Raw genomic sequence first — 6,069 nt, 5'->3', positions numbered from 1 at the left:
TATATATATATATATATATATATATATATATATATATATATATAATAATATATATAATTATAAATATAATATTATATATATTATATATATATATGTATATAAATTGGCGAATCACCTTTTTGTTTATTGGCAGAGGACATGATGTCAGATCCGTTTTTGTATGCCAAGAATGCTCTTAGCTTTTTAATAAAAAGGTATTGTGTCCAAGTGGTGATTCCATGAAATCTTGTGATCAAAAGTTAATCTGATTTTGCTTCTGCTCTTTATCAATTCCTGGTTTACTTATGAATAGTCCTAGTGTCTTAACCAAGTCCAAATAGTGGGAGGTTGGTTGGACTACAGGTAGGGCCTTCTATCCCCCTAAATCTTGTTGTCCCTTTCTATGTGACTTTCTGTTCTTGGGTTGTCATGATATGATTCAGCTTAGTTTAGACCCTAGCTGGAGTCCTTTTATACGAGAGAAGTAATTGAATGATATTGTATGTGGTGTTTTCTGTGAGAGATAATGTTTTCTTGTAAAGATATCTCCCCAAGTGAGTGTTTTGTGGCAATCATCTGAAGAGACATACTTTTGTAAACTACTTACTTTCCCATAGATACCAGGTGCACTGTATCTATATACTGTGCACCACTCTCCCTTTGCCAGGCTCTAATATTACTTAAAATTATGTGTCAATAGCAATTTTAACTTCCGAAACTATAGTAAACAGTGGATGGCTTAAGATTGGAGACAGGAGAAGAAATCAAAATGTTTCCTCTCGACTGGTCACATTAGCAATACAAGCTACTATGAGTTTATTGGATTTATTATGTAACTACTTTAAAGATTTTTCATAAAATATCCTTTTCAACACAAATGATATATTTGAAAAGGTTAATTTATCCAGGTATATTTTACTACAGTAGGACTCTGCATTAAGAAAAATGTGTGGTGGAAAATGTCCATCAATTCAATAACCCAAAACGTTTGATTCAAACGCATGTGAGTTACCACTATGCCTGTTTGCTCGCCCACATGGAGTCATATTTTGTTGTTGTCTTACTATTAATTCGTTGTGTTCACATTTCATTCTTACATTTTATTATTTAAATGTCATTATTTAAATTTTATGACTTTTATTATTCTTATTATTCTTATTCTTCTTCTTCTTCTTCTTCTTCTTCTTCTTCTTATTATTATGATGATGATGATGATGATGATGATATTATTATTATTATTATTATTATTATTATTATTATTATTATTATTATTATTATTATTATTATTATTATTATTATTATTATTATTATTGTCATAATGACTGTTGTAAATTATTGTGTTACATATTAATTTTTCTCCAGATATTAATATTAATGATTAGGTAACCGTGTGTGTTGATAGTTTTGATCATAAGTACACATTCTGTTTGATTTCACGAGAGAAGACAATGATAATGAAATGAATTATTTTAATCAATCACAGACTCTAAAGAATGGGCTTCGTTTGCACATGATAATAATGATGACGATGCTTTTATTGATTTTGTGTTTATGTTTTTATTTGTTTGTCTTTTTTTTTCTGGCTGTGATATCAAGTAAAAAGAGCGTTTGCATGAATTATAATATTAAAGGTTATCTTGTGAATACTATTCTTTCAGTGTTTGTTCAATGTTTTTCTCCCCTTATATATTTATCGAGTTACAAAAGTAAAATCAATCCCATGTGTTTCAGCAAATGACCATCTTAGTCCTTGGACTTGGAGTCTTTTGCTGAGACGGAAACAGTCAGATGAATTTATATTTGTGTTTGGGAATTTTTTTCCATAATAAATAATCTCTCTTTAGTTTCTGTTTGTTTTTGTTTTGTTTTGTTTTGGGTATATTTGCTCAATGATAGGCATTTTTTGTAACCATCTGAATTTTCCCCTCATGGTGGATGCTGGTCTACTTGTACTTGGATGGTTTCAAGCTAGTCACTTTCATAGATTGGTCTTGGAATCTATCTCGATACCTTATTTGGAACCAATCTCATTGTCTTACCTTTTTTCTTGGGTGCTTGTACTGGCTCTGGAATTACCTAAATGATTTGCAAGTATCCTAAACATTCTGAAAGAACAAACAAAATCGAACATTATGTTTTGAACAGGATGTTGGGAAGGGCCCAATTTTATTGGTAGTACAAGGACATGCAGCATGCTGTCTAGTATAATGCCATCAGTTGACCAATATTATCAGAGGCCATTACGAAGAGTATTTTGTCTTATCTTGATTCTAGCAAATGTGTGTTTTCTTACACCTGATTCCATAATGCCTATTTTAAAAGGCTGTTATTTTGACTTTTGAAAACACACTTGCAGACACAATTGACGCAGTGCTTTTTAGATCTATGTTGGTTTGTTACATAATGCCTGAAGACAAAATTTGCATCACGGTTGGATCGCTTATTCTTTGTGCCCAATTTGTTACCAAATATAATGAATTTTGATACAAGTATCATGGCGAAACGAGCAAATGTGATTAATTTTGTTGATATTCTCAAAGGAAATTGTAAAGCTCTTCTTTTTCAACAACACCCACAATAGGGCATCTTCCAACAGGGCAATGCTGGTTCATACTTGTCGATCATCGCAAAGACCTTAAAAGATGAGAACATCAATGTTTTGCTTTAGCTTAGTTGTCAAGACTTGAACCCCATCGAGCATGTCAAGGACATGTTAGGAAGTTGTATTAATAGGCATGATAACATTAAGACTTAATGGGCTGACAGCAGTGTTGGTCAAAGATTGGTGAGCTATTCCCAAAGACATTCAATATCTTGTAAAATCCTTGAGGCAAAAAGTTTCAATGATCATACAAGATACCAAAATAGAAAAAATGCATGACAAGTCTGATTACCTAAATCGTTATGGTCTCATTATTAATCGAAATACCTACTCACAAACCAATGCAAAATATTGTCCATCACAACAATATTAAACCAAGCCCTTAAAGGCATTCGGTTATCAGACCTGCATGTGAACCTAGGTAAGGACCAATTTGTATAATCTTCATTTTCAAGAAGTGTTCATTTTCTATTGGTTAACCGTATTGTTGTAAATAAAAGTGTTATGTGTTGTACACCAATTTTGTTCATTCTGTGTGATGTACCTTTTCAAGTGCATTGCAGACCATTCTCCTCCATGTTAATCTGTCATCAGATCATCTGGGGTATTCTCTTTGTCCTCCAAGTGCTCGCTTCCCTTCTACAAATCTGTCATAAATTTTTCCAAAAAAACCTCAATTGCCTTCTCCTGGTTATATCCAATAGTTCTTGTTCTTTTCCTATGCGATCTGACAATTCTTCATCACTTACTAATACAGTTCAGGATATTTTCAAGAGTTCTGTACACCCACATTTCGAACTCAATTCAACTAATTCTATAAAATCTGCGTCCATAGTCCTCGCTTCACTTAATGTTTGTACCATCTGCAATTTTGTAGACATTTGTATTTTTTAATTCATGATGACCGGGTTTAAGTTGTGGAAGGTTTGTCTTGCTATCGCTATTCTTTTTTTTTATTTTTTTTTTTAAATTTCTGATGCATCTTTACAACCGTTGGAGATGTTTGAACCTAAGTATTTGACAAGGAGGTACTTGCTGTGTCTTCTACCCCCCCCCCCCCCCCCCATATCGTATATCTATTTTCCAATTGCTTTCTGTCTTTGTCTTGGAATGAGATTACTGAGTTTTGTCCTGACCCTGGCCGGAGTCCTTGGCTGGGAGGGAAACAGTTGCTTGTCAAATTGGAGGGTATTTCATTATTTTCTTTATTTACCACCTTACATTCTGTCTTTTTCATATTAATCCTTTCTTTTCACTTACATGGACTTGTTTGTCCATCAAATTTTGTGAACTGTCTGGTGTGAAAGCCATTAATACAGCGTGATCTGCATAGCGCAGACTATTTATTTGAACACCACCAACTCCTGTCTCCAATTTCTCTGAAGATAAATTAATTGTATAGGTTGAAAAGTTCAGGTGATAGTATGCATCCTTGCCTCACCTTTTTATACCAATAGATTCATATTCGTTAATTGCGCCGCAAGTGTTAAAAAATAATTATATAATAATAATGATAATAATAATAATAATGATAATGATAATAATAATAATAATAATAATAATAATAATAATAATAATAATGAGGTGCTGTATGTGGGGAACAAGAAGTGGAAAAGTGAAACAGATTTGAAGTTGGGGGATGCCTCCATTCAAATTGTTGACAAAGTGAAAAACCTTGGCACATTCTTAGACTCTGGACTGTTGATGGAGCATCAGGTTAATAATTTGGTTAGATCTCTCTTTTTCCAACTAAAAAAGATTGCTTCCATTAGACGGTTCATATCTGAGGATGTGACCAAGCACCTGGTTGTGTCCCTCGTACTATCGAAATTGGATTATTGTAATGCTCTGTTGTTTGGCGTTTCGCAATACAATCTGAAACGTCTTCAGATTGTCCAAAACGGCGCTGCCAGACTAGTATTCATGAAGCGTAGGTGCGACTCTGCCGGACCTCTACTTCATGACCTGCATTGGCTGCCTGTTGAGAAAAGGATTAAATTCAAAGCTTGTGTTTTAGTGTATCGTTGTCTTGAAGGTACTGCCCCTTCCTACATTTCAGAACTAATTGAAAGATATTCAAAACCCCGCCCCTTACGTTCGGCCAGTGATTCCACAAAACTAGTTGTCCCTCGAATTCGGAAAAATGCTGGAATGAGATTCTCATTTCGGACCCTCTATTTGGAACGCCTTACCGCAGAGCATTCGTGAAAAAGAATCTTTGTCTATTTTTAAACGTTCGCTTAAAACATATTTGTTTCGATTTTAGTAGATGGTATGAGAAGCAAGATAGGTTTGGGTTGTGTTGTGTGTTGTGTTGTGTGTGTATGTGTGTGTGTGTGTGTGTGTGTGTGTGCTTGTGTGTGTGAATGAGTATGTTTCAGCAAAAGTAATTTGTAATTTAAGCGCTTAGAGTCTGGTGTCTCGGAGTTATAGCGCTATATAAGTTTTCAGCATTATTATTTATTATAATAATAATAATAATAATAATAATAATAATAATAATAATAATAATAATAATAATAATAATAATAATTATTATTATTATTATTATTATTGTTATTATTATTATTATTATTATTATTATTATTATTATTATTATTATTATTATTATTATTATCATCATCATCATCTTCATTAATATGGAAGGGGTTCCCGACCTTCCATAGTGGGCAGGGAGGTACTTGTTCTGACTTCTATCCCACTGTATCTGTTTCCCAATTGCTTTCCGTCTTTGTCTTAGAATGAGATTACTTAGTTTTGTCATGACCCTGGCCGGAGTCCTTGGCTGGGAGGGAAACAGTCAGATACATAGTTATTGTTTTGGGAGATGATATTTTTTTCTTTGTAAATCATCTCTCTGTTATGTATTATTATATTTGTTATTTTTAGTGTATAATGTAAGCATTTGAGTGTATTCCTCTCTGTTGGATTTTGTGCTTGTGTCCGGATGAGACTTATAAGTGATCTCAAACTAAGTACATTGGTGGTATGCTCTCGGAATCTACATCTGATCCCTATTTGTTCTCAGTTCCCCTCTGTCTTACCTTTTCTTGGGTGCTTTAATTGTTTTTCTAGAACTTTTTACTATCCATTTTCTTCCTTTTTACTGGCGCTGATATAATCTAAATGTGGTGCAAGCGCCGTAAAACCCTTAAAAACATAAAAACATAAACATCATCATCATCATCATCATTATTATCATCATCATTAATCATCATAATCATCATCATCATTATTATTATTGTTATTATTATTATTATTATTATTATTATTATTATTATTATTATTATTATATTATTATTATTATTATTATTATTATTATTATTATTATTATTATTATTATTATTATTATTTTTATTATTATCATTAATATTATTATTATTGTTACAATTATTCTGTGTCAAAATAAACATCATACACACACACACACACGCGCGCGCGCGCGCGCGCGCGCGAGAGAGAGAGAGAGAGAGAGAGAGAGAGAGAGA

This window comes from Berghia stephanieae, chromosome 5, assembly GCF_034508935.2.
Source record: "Berghia stephanieae isolate SIO BIC M18660-M18661 chromosome 5, UCSD_Bste_1.3, whole genome shotgun sequence".
In the NCBI taxonomy this organism is placed as follows: domain Eukaryota; kingdom Metazoa; phylum Mollusca; class Gastropoda; order Nudibranchia; family Aeolidiidae; genus Berghia; species Berghia stephanieae.
This window is presented reverse-complemented; position numbering follows the sequence as displayed.